This window comes from Rattus norvegicus, chromosome 7 (genome assembly GCF_036323735.1).
Source record: "Rattus norvegicus strain BN/NHsdMcwi chromosome 7, GRCr8, whole genome shotgun sequence".
Taxonomy (NCBI): domain Eukaryota; kingdom Metazoa; phylum Chordata; class Mammalia; order Rodentia; family Muridae; genus Rattus; species Rattus norvegicus.
In genome coordinates this window covers 48,770,020-48,789,949 of record NC_086025.1, presented here as the reverse complement: position 1 = coordinate 48,789,949, position 19,930 = coordinate 48,770,020, and the positions used below count along the sequence as shown (strand labels likewise).

At 43.6% G+C, this 19,930-nt stretch overlaps 1 long non-coding RNA gene across 1 annotated transcript in view; it reads left to right on the top strand.

The window, feature by feature from the left end:
- Positions 1-19,930, top strand: part of LOC102548498 (uncharacterized) — a 24,280-nt gene extending 4,350 nt beyond the window's left edge. Inside the window, exon 2 of the long non-coding RNA XR_593428.4 lies at positions 19,545-19,930. This is a non-coding gene — a long non-coding RNA (uncharacterized LOC102548498). The remainder of the gene's footprint in view (positions 1-19,544) is intronic.

Below are 19,930 nucleotides of genomic sequence, written 5' to 3'. Positions count from 1 at the left end.
TATAAAAACGGCCATGTGATCAAAAAGTAAGATTAAATATAACCGCCATCAAGGTTTCAGCGGTATTCTTCATTGAACTAGAAAATTCAACCCTGGGGCTGGGGATTTAGCTCAGTGGTAGAGCGCTTACCTAGGAAGCGCAAGGCCCTGGGTTCAGTCCCCAGCTCCGAAAAAAAAAGAACCAAAAAAAAAAAAAAAAAAAGAAAATTCAACCCTGAGCTTCATACAGAGGTCAAAGGATCCTAAAGAGCCAAAGTCATCTTCAGCAAGAACAACAATGCTAGAAATGTCACAATACCTGATTTTTAATGATTTTTAATGATAGAGACATAGTAACAAAGCCTGCATGACAACTGCACAAAAACACACGTCACTATAGACCAGCATAGAGGACCCAGAAATGTGCCCACATAGCTACAGCCCACTGGGTTTTGTTTTGTTTTGTTTTTTGTTTTTGTTTTTACAAAAAAGTCACAACATACCATGGAGAGAAGACAAACATCTTCAACAAATGGTCACAGAAACACTGGATGGACACACCTGTAGAGGAATGACACTACACTCCCATCTTTCATCCTGCTCAAGCATCCACTAAAAAAATAGAAGATCTTAATGTAAAGCCTTTGGAATTACTAGAAGAAAAAGTCCAGGGAATCTCATCAAGGTATAAGCACAGACAGAGTCTTTGCGAAGATTATCTATTACTTGAAGTTCAAGACTCGGCTCCAACAGTTGACAACTGGGATGCAGTCTGATCCAAAAGTTTTGTACGTTTTGGCATACACAAGGGAAAAATTAACAGCCTCAAGAGACAGCCTACAGAACAGGAACATCTTTGCCTACTACCATCTGACCAAGTGTTAATATCCAAAAAAGATAATTACTTAAGCCACTTCGGAAAAGGCAGAAGATGATCTTCCTGTTCCCCTCGTGAACATGCCCCTGGGGGACTCAAAGCCAGTATACAGTAGAGACTTCACACTATTTTCGATAGGCAGGTTGTACAATTAGCCTAGGTGCCTGTCCATCAGTGGCTCAATGGATAAAGATAATGTGGTATATGTTCCTAGAGAAGTAATTCATTCATGGAGAATGAAATTATGTCAGCTGCACAAACAGATAGCGCTGGGAACCAGTATCCTAAGCAAAATGGTCCAGCCTCAGAAGAACAGAGCCCTGTGTTTCCTATCGCATAATCACAGAATCTAGTAAAAAAAAAAATATGACAATAAAATGGTTCTTCAGAGCCCAAGGAGAGCAAAGTCTGATCACTTAAATGGATGGTATTTTATGTGGGTCTCCCCACAGTTCTTTCTCCTTTATACCCTCTGCTCTCTGTGAACCTCCCACCTTAAGGAAGCCACACACACTGCACAGTTATTGTTTTAGCTGTTTTACTTCCTGGGCTCATCCCTTACTTCCTGTAGTCATTATTTTCTGAACTCTGACTTCCCCACTCAGGATAACATCCTTAGAAGTAGCTAGCACAGTTACTCTGGTCATTTGGCACCCCTGTCCCACAGTCTGTCCACATACCACGACTCCATCTGTAGCACACTTGGCCTCTCTCTCTAAAAACGTCCCTCGTGCTCTCCTCACAACTGTGCAATTGGGCCTGCTGGATCAGACACAGACACCTTAAGTATAAGGACTGCAGAGTCAAGCAAGAACCAGAAATACAGTGGGCTGTAAGAAACACTCGCAGGCCAGCTGAAGGCACCAGAGAGATACCTGGAGATCAGTAAGGCCTGACATAATGCTGTATCTGTATCATACTTACTTGGATTCTCTCTCTCTCTCTCTCTCTCTCTCTCTCTCTCTCTCACATACACACACACACACACACACACACACACACACACACGCACACACACACAGAGTGCCTTCTACCCTTGTCATTCTTTCTTTGTGGAGGGAGGAAACTGCATGTTTCAGCCAGGAGGCCCTCTTCCTCAGCCTAGGCTCCCTCATGTGTCCCATCACAGCCAGCCACGTTCTGAAAAATTGGCAACAGCTAGATGTTTTAATTGCAGTGGTGAAGCCTTATCTTTTCCCACTCCAGCTTCCCCTTGCTCACATTTCTCCTGCCTAGTTGGTGCCCTGCTAAGCGCACAGACACCTCTCAGAGCAGACTGCCGGGAGTGTGCTTCTGTGGGACCGTTGATTCTATGCCAATGAGCTGTTCTTCAGTAGGCCTCTCCCAAAATGCTCTGTCACTCTGCTGACTCAGAAGTGTGGTGACAGGGCACAGAGCCAGAGAGAGATCTCTCAGAATAAGAAAGAGCCTCCAAGGAGAGGCCCTTGGTCCTGTCAAGGCTTGGTGTCTCAGTGTAGGGACATGTCAGGGTGGGGAGGTGGGAGGGAGTGGGTGGGTGGGTGAGCACCCTCATAGAAGCAGGGGGAAGGGGATGGGATGGGGATTTCTGAAGGGAAATGAGGTAACATTTAAAATGTAAATAAAATGCAATTACTACTACTACTACTACTACTACTACTACTACTACTACTAATAATAATAATAATAATAATAATAATAATATAATAATAATGAAAGAGCTTCCAAGTAGCTGCTACAGACTGAACGGGAAAGGGCCCTCATGGGCTCTTATGCTTAAACACTTGGTCCCAGTGGCATTGCTCTGGAAGGTTATGAAATCTTTTGGACTTGGTAGGGAGAGCGAGATGGCATATGTAGGGTCACGAAGTGGGGACTTAAGGTTTATAAGTCAGTCTCACTTCTGGCTAAGCATTCTGTTTCCTGGTCAATGGCATGTGACAAGCAGCCTCTACATATTGTCACTGCCATATGCTCCTGCCACCACAGCTGTAAAATACTATAACCTCCATTCCCTCCAGACCATGAAGGGACTATTCCCCATGGAGGACGGCTGGATAATTCTGTCCAACTTTAGATTTTCTTTCAGGTAATACATTGAGCCAAAGTGAAAGGAAGTAGGTAGAAGCAAGACTGAACTAAGTTGCTAATTTTCTATAGAAAGTGATGAGCAAAAACCATCGTGTTATAAGGTGGCCCTCGAATGCGTATGGTAAAAATTAGGGAAGTATGTCAGGAAACTTAACCAATAATGTTGTTAATTACCTGGGTTTTGTGATATTGATTACCATTTTTAAATTATTTTTCATTACAATCTTCTTAATAAAATGAAATGTTTTTGTTTATTATAAATTATTGCTAATATACATGATTAATATACATTGTTGAAAAAAAGCAGATCACCGGAACAGCCCAGGTACATGGGAAAACGTTCATAGAAAATAAAGCACGTGTACACGTCAACCTGAGTCCTTTGTTAATAGTAATTCGCTCCCTTTGGGGACTCAGTACAAGGTTGACATGTCATTCTCCAAGGAGACTGTCCCTGTACAAATTTCCAGTGGCATTTAGTTTCTGCGCCTACCACAGATACTTAGCTTTTTAGTTTTTACTCTCTGAGTGGAACTTTTGGATTAAATCACGCACATATTTTTAGCTTAAACTGACTGTGTTTGTGTGTAGACACACTGAGGTCGACTTGTGTAGTGGGTGTGATGAGGAACTGTACCGACTTGGTGTTTGCTCATCTGTTAACGATGCATTGTGCCAGACACAGTGCTGTGCAGTAGGACGAGGGGAAACTGACGGAGCAGAGATGCAAGGATGGGTGAACTACGGCTACTGCTCGGGGGATTCTCACGAAATGGAAGAGCCCTTGCCAGCCGTGCACAAGGCCAGGTTCCGCACACGGCTCTGAAGAACAAAGATCCTGCCATTGCTTTCAGATGGGTACATTCTACTGGGGTTCGTGATCTAGGGGGAGAGGCACACGAATGCTGTCCTGTGGGAAGAAAAAGGTGAAAGTTAACCAGGGGTCAGGAAGCATATCTAATCTAATTGCATATCTTAAGACCTGAACTAAGTTCTCAAGGATAAATATATTAGGAAAAGGAAGAGTCTTTGGGGACAACATGGACCATTGAGGCATGGTTGAGCATCTTGTGTTAGTGTAAACGAGATGTTGAAAAGAAAGTAAGAAGCAGAGAATCGGAGATAAAAATATCGTGGAGTGGGCCTCCGTCATGAAAGACTCCGTGGGAAGGGTTTTAGGCAGAGCACCTCACACTTGTAAACCAAATTTATTTGGTTCTTTGAACACAGGGAAACTTAATTTGCCCATATACTCTTAATTTAACGAATCCACGAAGAGCTTGAGTTTTTTTTTTTTAAACTCTGTGTCATAGACTTAAGAGTCACCCGTCGGCTTAGGTGGGGTTCACAGTTACGTCAGTAATGATCTGAAGCGTAATTGAGACTATCAGTCATGCCGATGACAAGCAGCCTAGCTAGAATTCCAGAACGAGTAAACGGTGTTATTTAATATGAGTCTCCTTTAACTGTGGCACACACACTGAACACTTCTACCTCCAACCAAGCTGTCTGGTTACCTACGGCATGAAAAATCAGTATTGCCCAGTTCCTGTGCTACCTTCTAAAGATTCCCTAGGCTTCTTCATCCACAGCATTAACTCTGGAAGAAACATAAGTTCTACCCACAGAATCATGCAGCAGTATTTTCTATGAAATACATGCTTGTCTTTTTAGGGTTCCATTGCTGTGAAGAGACACCATGACCAAGGCAAATTTTATAAAGGAAAATATTTAATTGGGGCTAACTTAGTTTCAGAGGCTCAGTCAGAAGTGTCATCATGGCAGAAAGCATGGCAGTATACAGGCAGACTTGGTGCGGGAGGCGCTGAGAGTTCTGCAACTTGATCCAAAGGCAGCCAAGAGGAGGAGGAGACTATCTTCTGCAGGCGGCCAGGAGGAGGGTCTCTCTTCCACAGTGGGCAGAGCTTGAGCATAGGACCTCAAAGCCCACCCCACAGTGACAAGGGCCACACCCACTCTAACAAGGCCACACCCACTCCAAGAAAGTCACACCTACTCCAACAAGGCCATACCCACTCCAAGGCCACACCTCCTAATAGAGCCATTTCCTATGGGCCAAGCATATTCAAACTACCACGATATTCAATAAAAATTTCCCCCACATTTTACATAAGTTATCATAATATTAGACTTAGTTTTAGAATAGTTTCCCTTACGCAAAAAATTAGTCATTTTAGAATTTAAAAATAATTTTCTATTATGATCTACCATATAGGTTAAAAATAAAATGGTGACATTAGTCAGTACTGAAATAATTTTCTAGGCTTAGTTCTGGTTTCTTGCCTTAATTTAAGTAAATGCTTTCATAGCTTTACAATCTGAAGAAAGTGTTCCTTTGGAGGTGGTTTGAAAAGAATTGCTCTATTTGTAGTTAGACCAGCCCAGAAATGGCAGTAATGCAAGGATATTTATCCAGCAATATCATACTCAAAATGTAGATAATTCAGTAATTTATATATTTTTCTTCTAGTCAAAATCTTGCTTTTAGGAAGCCTAGCCTGCTTCCTTCTTTGCCTTGACTATGATTCATGATGATTTCTGTGGCAGGTTTTAATTTTTATAATGTAGAATAAATTTAATCCAGAAAGCAGGTTGCCAGCCATTCCCAAGAAAAGTTTCAAAGTAAAACAAAGTAGCAATGTTCATTGTGCTCCTTGGAAACAGAGGACATCTCCATGGATACCATTTTTATTGTTTCCTCTTCTGCTGAGATCTTCCCAGAGCAGCTTTTCAACAATGCCATCTCTCCATGTTGGCACTAGAGTGACTGCAGATGTCAGTAGAAATGTGGGCAAGCCTTACACTTGCCTCATGATATCAAGTTCACTCTTACCTGATGTCAAGAAGATAACTAGAGAACCCCAAGATTAATACTACCTATGTGAGGACAGCCCAGACCCCACACATTAAAGGGTTGACCCAACAAAATTGCCCCTGACCCTGCTCTGAGTTATCGCTTCTGACCCACCAGCAGTAAGCTAAAAGTTCTATGGCCTTCCTTTCCGTTTTTTATAACTCACTGGAATGGCTCACAGAAGTCACAAAATCAAGGTTACTTATTTTTAAATTACAAATTTAAAATATGTAATTCACTGGGCAGTGGTGGCACACGCCTTTAATACCTGTACTCAGGAGGCAGAGGCAGGTAGATCTCTGAGTTTGAGGCCAACTTTGACTACAGAGGCAGTTCCAGGACAATCAGGGATAGACAGAGAAACAGTGTCTCTAAAAACTAAAAATACATACATACATACATACATACATACATACATACATACATACACACACATACACACATACATACATATACATATACACATACATACATACACATATACATACATACACACATATACACATACATACATACACATATACATACATACACACATATACACATACACACATATATATACACATACATACACATATACATATACACATAAATACATACACATATACATACATACATACATACATACATACATACATACATACATACATAGAATGTACCACTTAGGAACAGTCAGATGCAACTTTTGGGGCAAGAGCCTGAATCATCCATGGGCTTCTCCAGGTATAACTATGATGGCAAAAATATATTCTAGAAAGAGACATCGTGCCTCTCCCTTGGCTGTCAGATTACTGAAACTATGGAAGTCAAGAAACTGGAATTTCCTCAGAGGACCCATGTTACAGGAAAGTGAAGGTTGGTGCCTTGGCACCAGCTGTAGGGGGATCTTGTCTCTTCAGGACAGATTTTTCGGGCCAGTGGGCTCAGGAGGTGGGTAACTGTTCTCACCGAAAAAGTCTATACCATGAGCTCAATCCCGCGAACATATGTAAAGACGGAAGGAGAGAGGTGGCTTTAGTTATCCTCTGACTTCCACACACGTGCTGTGGCATGTGTATGCCCACACATCATATGTACGCATGATAATAAGAAATAAGAAACTGTGTTTTAACAGAATCAGCTGAGCTGGACTCTTGGGGACTCACTGAGATCAGGAAGCCTGTAGGGGTCTGACTCAGGTCCTCTTCATCTACAGCACGACTGAGAAGCTTGGTGTTCCTAGTAGTGGGACCGTCCCTGATCTTGCCAACTTGTGGGACTCTTTTCCTCAAACTAGCTTGCCTTGTCCAGCTGTGATCTGATTGTGTGTGCCTGATCTTACCGTAACTTGCTACGTAGTGTGTGGTTGATGTCCCTGAGAGGCCTGTTCTTTACTGAGGGGAGGTGGGGGTGCATCTGGGGGAGAGGGGAGGTAGGGGAAAGAGACTTGGGGGAGGGGAAGGAGGGGAATCTGTGGTTGGGATATAATACATGAGAGGAGAATAAAAAATATTTTAGAATTAATAAATAATAAGGAAAAAGTTTTTTTTTTAAGGGAATGGAGTTCACACAGTGCTGCTGACTTATCAGAAAACCTTACAGAACAGAGGACAGCCACAATATCTAGGGAACTATCTTGACCAAGACTCTCTAATTCTGGGTATTTCTTAACCTTCCATTTAAACCTGAACCTTGCACCAGGGTGGATGTGTGGAGTGAAGTGACCTCTTTGTTGTCCCTCTTCCTTTTCTCTGCTTCTCATGATAACTTGTCTCTTCAGTTAGGGTGTTACTGAGGGGTGGCTGAGCCTAGCTTGTTAGGTCTGTCAGACCCTGACGGCTCCCACACACAGCCATGCTGTCCTTCCTGAGCCTCCATGTGCTCGGCGCACTGGAAGTGCTCCGTGCGTGAAGCTCAGAGGATAATTTGGGAGAACCGGTTCTCTCTCTCTTGCACGTAGGTTCCAGGGACTGAACTCAGGGAGTCAGCCTCAGGTGGGGCCCTTGTATGCTCGCTACCTCACTGGCACGTCATGTTATTTTTATAAAGGCAATACAAAACATATCTCAGTGTCTAGGAAAGATATGGAAGCCATACGCTTGTTTTTAAGGTACTTCCTGAATAAGTTTCACTTCCTCTTGCCAACGTGACTTAGGGATGAGGGGCTGGTCATGGCACATCGGCAGACGAGAGCGGAGCAAACGAGTACCTGCACGATGATGCGCAGTGTGTTTTCTCTACTCTAATACAACCCAGGATGCCTGGCTAAGAGAATCGTGCTACCCAAGATGGACAATGGGTCTCTCCATTTCCATTAAGAATAACCAAGGTGCTCCCCACACACACATGTCCCCAGGTCACCTTAATCTATTCATCCCCTCACTGAGACCCTTTCCCCAGGGGATTCTAGATTATGTCAAGTTTCAAACCAACCATCAGTTGGGGTTTGAATATGATTGGCCCATGGGAAGTGGCACTAGTAGGAGGTGTGGCCTTGCTGGAGGCAGGCTTTGAGGTCTCCTATGCTTAAGCTCTTCCCAGTATGGAATTCCAGTCTCCTCCTGGCTGCCTTAGGATCAAGATGTAGAACTCTCGGCTCCTCCAGCACCATGTCTGTTTGCGTACTGACTTGCTTCTCGCCCCGATGATAATGGACTGAACTTCTGAAACTGGAAAGCAAGCCCAAATTAAATGTTGTGCTTTGTAAGACTTTCTGTGATCATGGTGTCTGTTCACACAGGTAGCCCTAACTAAGACACCAGCACACTGGTGGATACTAAAGTAACTGTAAGAAGAAACATGCAATGGCAATTCATAACCTCAGAGGAATTTTGTGTGGACAGTTCTGGAAACTCTAGTAATATTTATTGTGTATCCTTTTATCTCAGTTACTATTCTATTGCTGTAATGAGACGCCATGACCAAGGGCAACTTATAAAAAGAAGCATTTAAGGGGGGGGGGTTGCTCACAGTTTCAGAGGGGTAGGCCCTGACCACCATGGAGGGAAGCATGGGTGCAAGCAGGCAGGCATGTCGTTGGAGCAGAACCTGAGAGCTTACATCCTGACCCAGTGGGCAGTAGGGAGAAAGCTAGTGAAACAGCCTAGTGTGTGCTCTTGAAATCTCCAAGACCACTGTCAGCAACACACCTCCTCTTACCAGGCCACATCTCCTAAATCTTCCTCAACAGTCCACCAAAGGGAAACAGATTCAAATTTATAAAGGACCGGTCTTGTTCACACTACCACACATCTGCAAAGTCATATGAAGACTACAGCATCTTAGATAACAAAACAAAGAAGCACAATAAAACACAAACAGATAAATTGTTCCCAATTTTAATCTGTCTCAGACTAGATACCAACATAGTCTTCTTTGGGAAATATTAAAGGCATTTGTGCTAAACTCCAGATCTTTCTGTCATTATTTCCTATTATGATAGACAGATGATAGACAGTCTAGAGACAGTCCCAGCTATGTACAGACATTTATTACAGTATGGGAGAGATTCCAAATCAATGTTAGAAACATGGACTGTTCTCTTAATGCTACTGGAAGAACTGGTCATCTATCTCAAAAACAAACAAACAGCAACAATAAAAAAAAATAGAATGTATGGTTAATATTGCCAACAAGTTAGGATCTAGACCAGTGGTTCTCAACCTGTGGGTCATGACCTCTTTGGGCGCCAAACAACCTTTTACAGGGGTCACATATGAGATATTCTGCATTTCAGATATTTACATTAGATTCATAACAGGAACAAAATTATAGCTGCGATGTGTTAATGAAATTAATGTATGGTTGGTGGGTCACTACAACATGAGGAAGTTTATGAAAGGGTCACAGCATGGGGAAGGTTGTGCACTGCTGATCTAGGCACACTGAAGAGATGAGCCTCTCTTGACTGTGAGGGATCATCTGGATTCAACGTATTCATGTGGGAAGACCCACCCTAAGTGTGGGTTGCTTCGTTCCAGGAGCTGAGGTCTTAGACTGGGAAAGAACAAGAAAGTAAAGCCAAGTGCAAATTACTTGTCTGACTCTGGACTAAGGATGCAGTGTGGCCAGGTGCCTCAAGCTATTGCTTGATATATATATATATATATATATATATATATATATATATATATATACACATACATATATATATAGTAATATATTATATATTATGGATAATTTTGGAGGGAGAACTTTCTGACTGCAAACTTATTGAATATTTAACTGACGATTCAGGGTGAAGCCCCTAAAATCTATGAGATGCTATATTGTTTACTTTTGTATTGCCATAAATAAATGCCTGACCCCCCCCACCCCCCCAAAAAAAAATCAAGAGAAGAATTGTTTGCTTTGGATCACAATCTCAGAAGGGTCAGACCATAGTTTCTTGGCATGAGCATTCAACACATCATCATGCCTGCAAAAGCATATGATATGGGATTGCTGTTCACAGGTAGACCCGAGAGCAGAGACGAAGCCAGGAAGCTGTCTGAGGTCATTTACTCCCAAGGACCCACACTTCAAATGATCTATTTCCTACAGCAAGGCATACCTTCCAAGGTTCTCAAAATCTTCCATAATTGCATAACCAGTTTGGGACCAACTATTCAAAACATGAGCCCTTGGGGGGGGGCATTTCAGATTAAACCATAACAAATGTAAAAAGTGATCCACTAAGAGTTAGAACCTGACTAATCTCTATGAAAGAAAAGATTCCAAGAGGTTATGGGGCCCCAGTCACGTTAGCAAGTCAGTTTGAAGTCAACAAAGCCTTCTGCAGCCCCAGCCATCAGTACCTGACCACAAACTCAGGAACTTCACGCCAGGATTTCCTGCTAAGACCTCAGGGTTACATCTATCAGGTGATAGATGGCTATTGATGTTCCCACACATTAGGAATGATTTCTTGCACTGCAAGAGATCAATGATACAGAAACACCTTTGAAAAGGGCACCTAATTTATATAGTGCCGATGAGATTCAGCTGAGCACCAAGAAACTGGTGATTCTATGCTGCTTACATATCCCGGGGCGGAGAAAAGAACACTTTCTATGGAAGGAACATAACCTTCATATCAAAGACAGGCTAACTATAATACTCGAACAGTAAGTATACAGAGAGACAGAAAGGCAGTGAGACAAGCAATCTAGCACTTAAGATGCCTCAAGTGTGACTCTATTCAGGCAGACCTGCCAGTTAAAGTATTTATAAATTTGATTTGAAAGGGCATTAAAACACAAAACACGATTACATAGATTTTTGTCTGGATTTGTTTGTCACTAGCAAAATTTACCATCAGAATCTATTACATTAGCATATCCATAAAGAAAAGGTCTCACATGATACTGGGCCACTGAGATGGCTCAGCAGATTTTGCTCTTTAAACACACAAGAATGGCAGGAGAGTAGCTGGAACAGAGTGTTAGATGTGACACAAAGTCCAAAAACATTCATTTACTCTAAACGGAAAACCAAAGGATGTGTGGTTTGCAGAATGGCGATTAACGTCAGTCTTCGGGAACTAACTAACAGGCAACAGTTTGACAACAGACAAATACAAACTACCAGCCTGGCTTGAAGGCTCTCCTGAGGAGGAGGGAGGAGAACCAGGAGTTCACAATCATCTCGGCAGGCCTTGAATTCCTTGCCTACATGAGACTGTATATCTCAAAATCAAAACACAGAAGCCACCACCTCCATCATTGTGATTTGAATGTGAAATGTTCGCTATGGTTCCAGTGTTTGCACACTTGATCAATCCCCAGCTGGTAGTGATGTTGGGAAGCGTGAACCTTTAGGAAGTGGGTCACTGGGGGGAAGTGGGTCACTGAGAGAAGTGGGTCACTGGGGGAAGTAGGTCACTGGGGGAGGGTCTTGAGGTTTCACAGCAAGGTCCCACTTCCTGTTGACTTTCTTCTTCCTTGGTATGTGGCCTCCAAGCCTCCTGAGCCTGACACCATGCCTGCTTACCTGCCACCATGTCCCTCACAGGATGGACTGTATCCCCTTGAAACTATAAGCCAAAATAAGTGCAGGCTATGTGCTTTAGGTGCCTGTCTGGTTGCTGTGATTAAATACTCTAACCAAAGCTCACAGTTCATAGAGAATACAGGACACTCAGTAGCAGGAGCTTGACATGGTGACAAGTCACATTTATGGAGAGGAAGTAGAGAGCAGTGAATGATGGTACTCAGTTACTTTCCAGTTTATCCAGTCTGGCATTTAGGGTGGGTCTTAGCACCTCCGGTGACCTAATTTAACAGTCCTCACAGATAGAGGCTTATCTCTAGGTGCTTCCAAATCTTGTCAAGTTGACAGTAAGAGCTCACAGACCAAATGATATTTCCATGACTTGTCTTGGTCATGGTGCTTCATCACAGCCATATGAACAACCTACTTTAAAATGCTACTTTTGGGTTTGGATTTTGTTTTTATTATTGAGACAGGGTTCCTATCTATAGCTCTGACTGTCCTGGAACTCACTATTGTAGGCCATGCTGGCCTTGAACTCACTTGTCTCTTCCTCCTGATTGTTGGGATTAAAGTCGTGGACCACCACAGCCAGTCATTTCCATTTGAAGTGAGGTCCAACTGTGTAGTTCCGGCTGCTCTGGACTTTACCGAGTAGACCAGGGTGGCCTCCTGAAAGCTGAGGTTGTAGGCTTTTGTCCTGATACTGGGTTAAACCTGCTACAGTGTTAAACTGAAGCAGCCGATCTTCAAGCCACAGAACATTCTCACCTTATTTGATTTACATGACAGAAATAAAAAAAGAAAGCTGTTTGTTCAGTGGAAAGTTCTAGATTACAGAAAAAGAAGAGGAAATTCTGTTTTTTTTTTTTTGTTGTTTTTTTTGTTTTTTATTAATAGAATAGTCCAGGGTGGCTTCCACTTTCTCCTTTCTCTCTCGCTCTTCTTTCTCTCTCTGGAGATTCTAGAGATCAAATCTAAGGCCTGTGTATGGGAGACGAGTGTTTTTCCACTGAGCTACAGCCCCAGCTCAAGGGACTATGTAGCCAAGGATGACCTTGAATTCCATGTCCTCTGCCTCCACCTACAAGTGCTGGCTATATACCAACCTACCCCGCCTTAGAGACTGCTTTTAAACAACCAGAGAATAAGATGATAGTAATAAAAAAGGAAAAACACATTTCAAGGTTCTTACTGACATTTGTATTACTAAGGTTAGAACCTTATGATGACCTGAATGAGAATGGCCTTCATACACTCATGTATCTGCATAGCACCCACTTGATGGACTACTTGGGAGTGGTTAAGAGGTGTGGCCATGTTGGAGTAGGTATGTCCTTATTGGAGGAGGTATGTCACTGAGGGTGTCTTTGAGGTTTCAAAACCTACCCCAGGCCCAGTGTCTGTGTGTCTGCTGTGTGTGGATCAGGATATAAAGCTCTCAGCTACCGCTCTAGCACCATGCCTGCCTGCTGAATACTTCCTACAGTGATGATAATGGACTAACCCTCTAAAACTGTGAGCAAGTCCCCAACTAAAAGTTTTCTTTTATAAGAATCGCCTTAGTTATAGTGTCTCTTCACAGCAATAGAACAGTAACTAAGACAACCCTAATCAAGGGATTATTTTGTTTGAGGAACTAAGAACTCACTCCCTAGAGACCTGATTTATCCTGAATGGGAAAAAATGAGATTAGGGAAAGAAGGATGGCCACTAAAAACCAGAGTGGCATTGTGCAAAAGATTAGAAATGGAGCCCGTGAATGGCAAGTCACAAGAAGCCACAAAACTCTGAAATTGTGCTCCTGTTAGAGAACATGATGCTTAGTTAGCACTGTCAACTGAACACAATGGAGAATCAATTACCTGGGAAGAGGGTCCCCGTGAGGGACTCTCTGGATCAGGCTGGTCTTTGGCTTATCCTGCAGGACCATCTTGATTATGACAATTGATGTAGGAAGACCCACCCACTCACTGTGGGTAGCACCACTCTCTAGGCAGGGGATGCTAGGGGTGGAGGAAGTGAGTGAGGCACTAGCTTGCATTGCTCTGTGTTTCTGACCTTGGAGATAATGTGACCAACTTCCTCAAGCTGGAGCCAGGATAAACCCTTTGTCCCCTAACTTGCCTTTGTCAGAGTCCTTAAACACAGCTACAGGACATGGAACTGAGACAGAGGGTAAGGGCCACATTAATGCAGTAGGCTTTACCATGACAGCATGTGAAGTGTAGAACCCAGCACACAATGGGCCAAGTCTATGTGGAATGAGACGCTTTGCAATGGTTTCTCCTAGCCATCCGTTTTGTCATAGTGATCGTCTCTTAAACAGAAGGTTAACAATAGGGAATCAGTATATCACGAATTATATCCATCAAAAAGCAAACATTTTTCTTGATTTGTAAACATTTTATGTTTACCTTTATTTGTTTTTGAGACAGCATCAGGATGGCCTTCAACTTGCCAAAGATGACCTTGAACTTTTGATCCTTCCACCATCTTCCAAGTGCTGGAACTAAACCTGTGTGATAGCATGCCTGGCATACTTCCTCCCCTGCCCTTTTCCTCCCCTTCCTCCTCTCCTCCTCCCTCCCTTCCCTTCCTCCCCAGTCCCTCCCCCTCCTCCCCCTTCCCTCCCTTCCCCTCCCCTTCTCCTTCCTCCCCCCCTCTCCCTTCCTTTCTTTATTTCAGATGTGTTCACGAACTTGAGTGCAAGTGCAAGAATTCCGCAGAACACAAGTGATGTCTATCCTGGCCCTCTACTTGTATGAGACAGGGTCTCTTGTAGTTCATCATAGTGTCTGCCAGGCTAGAGGGTCCATGAGCTTCTAGGGATTTCCCCCGTCTTTGCCTCCCATTCTGTAGGAGTGCTGGGATTTCATATGAGTGCTCTTATGTCTGGCTTTATGTGGGTTCTAGGGATGGGAACTCAGATCCTTCTGTTTGAAAGGACATTCCCCATGGTGCTATCTCTGTAGTCTCTCCTTGTTTTTCCCACTTTTGTATTCTATTTTTGCTTACACTATTCTAGCAAGGCGCTTCTTAAAATGTCTCTCCTCGTGAGGGATAAATAGATTTGGAGGAAGTGAAAAGAATAATTTTCCTTTGAGTATAAGCTTCTCTTTAAATCTCTTGCTTTCATATCTATACCTACTGTCTTAAGATTCAAACATACTCAGCCCATGGGGAGGAGGCAACTGTTGAGAAAAGATAACCTTACCTACTTACTGTGGCAGAAAGGTTCATGAAATTAGGTTTATGTGCACAGGATGTAGGTAGATTTTGGAACAAGGATGTCTGATGCATGGAGTATTCCCTTCTGTAATGGCATAGCTCTCCGAGCAGTTGCTAGAACCCACTTCTTCCCTGTTCACAGTGTTGCCTTGGGTGAAAGACACAGGAATGTGGTTTCAGTCCTATGGAGAGAATTCTCCCCTTTGGACTCTGAAGATATCACACAGAGAAACACAGAGAAAGTAACCTAGAGCTCAAGCCCCGCCCCAAATCTCAGCTTGAAGAAGGAATGGTATCAGATAAGAGTTCTATGAAGGGAATGGGAAGGCTTTCCATTTGGCAGAGTGACCTTAGACATCTAAAGAGTCAGGGCACCTGCTTCTCCGCCTAGGAAGGGAATCCAGCACCTATGCCTACAGGGGAGGTGCGGGGGAGGCTTGGCTAGTGATTTTCATCAGAATCAACTGTATATGCTTATATATATAATTAGCTGGATGTGTACTAATGCAGATACACTCAAACTATAAGCTTTATTATTTCTATTTAGCACCCAGAAAAGTGCAGAAGCTTGCATTTTGCTATTGTTCTAGTATCAAGTAAGACACATACACACACACACACACACACACACACACACACACACACACGCAGACAGACACACACAGACACAGAGACAGACACACACAGACACACACAGAGACAGACACACACACACGCAGACAGAGACAGACAGATAGACAGACAGACAGACACACACACACACACAAACTTTGAGACAGTGTCTCAATATATAGCCTAGGTTGACCTTGAACTGATGATCCTCCTGCCTCAGCTTTCTCTAGGATTGGGATTCCAAGTGTGAGCCACCATGCCTGATGAAGCTGTTGAATTCTACCTTATTCATCTCTAATAAAATAATAAACAACACCTTGCCTGGTTGAAATACGGCTTCTTGCTTTCTACTGAGTGGAGAATCTAAGACCGAGGTCTCTGGGACTTTGGACGTGCCTTTGGAACTCTGGTGACCAAAGTTTAGGAGACAATGGCACACACTCTATAGAAAGATATTTAACACTGAAATCAGGAGGGAAGGGGAGCCAAGTTTTCCTCAAAACCATACTTTCGTGTTACCAAGATTAGAAAGAGTGGCTTATTCTATAAGCTTTTCTTCCTTAGGAAGTCTTTTCAAACAAGTAAAATATTTTAATCTCAGAAAACCCATTATACTGTCTGCTCAACAAAACTACTGTAGTCTATGCAGTATTAGCAGGCAGGCTTCGGGCAAAGGCAACTCTCGGGAATGCCAGCCAGTATTGGAAAACACAGGCATGGCTTAACCAACATTAAAAATAGGAGCTCCTCTGACATCCACGCCCCCGTGCACTTCCTGAAGCACCCACAGCTGACTCTGGTTTCCACCCTGGGTGGAAGCCCCATTCCCTTTCTTAAAGACTCGTCCCCCCTCTATCACTGCAGACTCACTGGGAATCGTGTCAGCAATGTTCTCTGTCCTCCTTCATTCAAGGAACTCCAGGCTCTTTTTAAATAAAGGTTGTTGGTCCTCTCCACACATGCACAGGGCACAGAGTACTATTCTGGAAAAGGCGCAGAATGAACCCAATGGATTCACAGAACAGGTCAGGGGCTCGAGTGAGTCAAAAGTTGGGCTGCACATTGGTCTTTGCTGTCTTCTTTTTTTTGAGCTGGGGACTGAACCCAGGGCCTTGCGCTTGCTAGGCAAGTGCTCTACCACTAAGCTAAATCCCCAAACCCCTTTGCTGTCTTCTTAACTTACTTTTCATTAATACGATTGTTGTGTTTTATTAAAAAAAATAGGAAGGAAGGAAGGAAGGAAGGAAGGAAGGAAGAAAGAAAGAAAGAAAGAAAGAAAGAAAGAAAGAGAGAGAGAGAGAGAAGCCAGGGATATGTTTGGTGGAGTGTGGTATGGTGTGGGGGAAGGGGGTGCCTATGTGGACCCATGTTGAGCCATCCCTTCCCCCTGAGCTACCAGCCACATGGATATAGTATATAGTATACAGCATATAGCATATAGCATATAGTATATAGTATATAGCATATAGTATACAGCATATAGTATATAGTATATAGCATATAGTATACAGCATATAGTATGTAGTATATAGTATATAGCATATAGTGTATAGCATAAGGTATAAAGTATATAGCATATACCATGTAGTATATAGCATATTGCATATAGTATATAACATATAGCATATAGCATACAGTATATAGCATACAGCATATAGCATATAGTATAGAATAGAGTTTATTTAGGGCATGGGGAGGGGAGTCGAGCAGGTAGTAGAGACAGAGAAAGACAAATTGAGAGAAGGGAGTGGGGAAGAGAGAGAGAAGAAGAAGAAGAAGAAGAAGAAGAAGAAGAAGAAGAAGAAGAAGAAGAAGAAGAAGAAGAAGGAGAGGAGGAGGGGAGAGGAGGAGGAGGAAGAAGGGGAGGAGGAAGAAGAGGGGGAGGAGGAGGAAGAGGAGGAGGAAGAAGAGGAGGAGGAGGAGGAGAGGCTGGCCTTGAGCATGTGGAGAAAGATGGAGGAGTGGAATGAGGAGAGAGGGGACAGAGAGTAAGTAAGCAAGGCAAGAGCAAAAGGGAGGAGGGGGCAAGCAGCCCCTTTTATAGTGAGTCAGGCACATCTGGCTGTTGCCAGGTAACTGTGGGGTAGAGCCTAGAACAAATGTCAACAAAGATGACATCTGAGAATACGTCAATCTGAGGGGGACACTAATTCTTCGTGTGGGTGAACACACTTATTCACATTACATGTGTGTGGTATGTGTGCACATGTTGGGCCTCTGAACTCAGTATGTGTTTCTGCTGGCCACTTAGCCCCAGGCATCTTCCTGTCTCTACCTTCCCAGCCCTGGAATTGTAAGCATGAGCCACCACCCCTAGCCTTCTGCTTGTTTTAATGTGTATTCAAAGGGTTGAACTGGAATAGTCAGCCATGTTTGTAGGCAAGCTCTTACGGAGAGATGGCCTAGGAGGTCGTGATTCTCACATGCCTGAACTCGGCATTAATGTTCCCTTTGTTTACAATGAAGTTGTTCTGGAGACTACTGGTCCTCACCTCACCCACAAACCCCACTTTTCCAGACAGCCTGATCACAAAGTTCCCTCTCCCCTATGACAATGAAATGAAACCAGACGCCAGGCTGCCAACCCTTTGGGTACAGGCTTGTGAATGGACATTAAAGAACCACCCACCTCCCTGAAATTCAATAAGCCTCCCTTGCTTGGCATCTAAGCCAGAGGGAAGCTTCAATGGTAGTAAGTGACAAGTTGCTGTGTGGACTCAGCGTGTGCTTCCGTTTTCTTCTTATTTTAGAGGAGCCAAGGAGAGAGTGTGTTAAAACACAGCACTGGCAGCTGGAGTAGTGGCTCAGTAATCAGTGTGCTCAACCTTTGGGTCTTGACCCCTTTGGGGGGTCGAATGACCTTTTCACAGAGGTCACCTAAGACCATCAGCAAACACAGATATTTACATTTGATTCATAACAGTAGCAAAATTATAAAGGAGCAACAAAACTAATTTTATGGTTGTGGGTCACCACAACAGGAAGAACTGCATTAATCAGTCTCAGCACTGGATAGGTTGAGAAGCAAGAGCTCGTCCGGTGGCCCCGGGTTCGGTATACACACGCAGCTCACAGTCACGTGTAACCTCAGTTCCGGAACATGTGATGTGCTTTCCTGACCTCCAGGCATGCTTTGTGAATGTGGTGCACAGACATGCATGCAGGATGCAGGTAGACACCATGCACATTAAAAGTAAAGAATTGGAAGGACGTGTAGACACCACTCATCAGTGTACTAAGCTTATACAGGGAGCAGTGGGCGCAGTTGATTCCCCAGAAACAAACCAAACCAAACCAAGATCCAGGGTGTTTGATGCAGGGCCCAGGACCCTTCTGCACCAAAGCTCCGAGTTATTAACTTGCTCTTGGCAATGTCACTTATGCTAGTGACGTATGTCCAGTGCAAACACATCACTTTTTAGGTGAGGAGCTGGAGGCCTCTTTGGGGCGGTAGCTTGTTGATTGTCACAGGAGTTGTCAGCTGTAGAGCTAAGGGCGGAACTCCAGGTTCAATTTCTTAGGTCAGAATTGTTTGGGATACAGTCTCTGTACTTAAGTAAGGCAACCTTTGCCCATTCATAAGCTACCATACACAGTTTTCTCTCTCTATCTCTCTCTTTTTTTTTTTTTTTGATGCAAAATAGAAACAGGAAGATGAAGGTTATTGTTCTGCACTTGTGAAATTGCTCCAGTGGATTTGAGCTCTGGCTAGACATCCGCTAGCTTTCATGAGGCAGTGAGATGCAGCCGTCTCCTCCCTGTGAAAGAGAAGCCAGGATGCTCAACTGAGAAAATGCTGGGTCTCCTGTTTGTAGAGCAGCCAGCAAAGGCAGAGCCTTGCCCTGGTGATTGGTTAACAACAGCTCCCCTCTGACAGGGAAGAAACCCCCACTTAAGAGTCGCAAGTTGGAAATCCTTCCACTAAAAGAAATTGTCTCCGCATTTTTTTAGGGGGAAAAAAAATGAAGACGGTTCTCAAAGCAGCCCATGTTTACATGGTGTATGGCTGGAGATAATTATGTGAAAATCAAAGTACCCGAGCTGCGTGCAAAGCATGAACACACTCGAGGAACAGTAAAAGAGGCTTCGGGGAAGCAAGGGGCCGATCTGAATCTCAAAAAGACCACAGTGCAGAGGGATGCTGGCGAATTCCCTGGCTTCTTTTCAGGGGTAAAGCAACAACACCAAGAACTTTAGTTGGTCCTGCAATTTCCTCCCTCCCACTCAGGAGCCCCTTCTAATTAGGGCAATACTCCCTCCCACTGCTTAATTAAATGCCTTCTCAGAGCAGCTTCAGATCTGATAGGGATGAATAAATTGTTCCTTCCTCTGCTGGA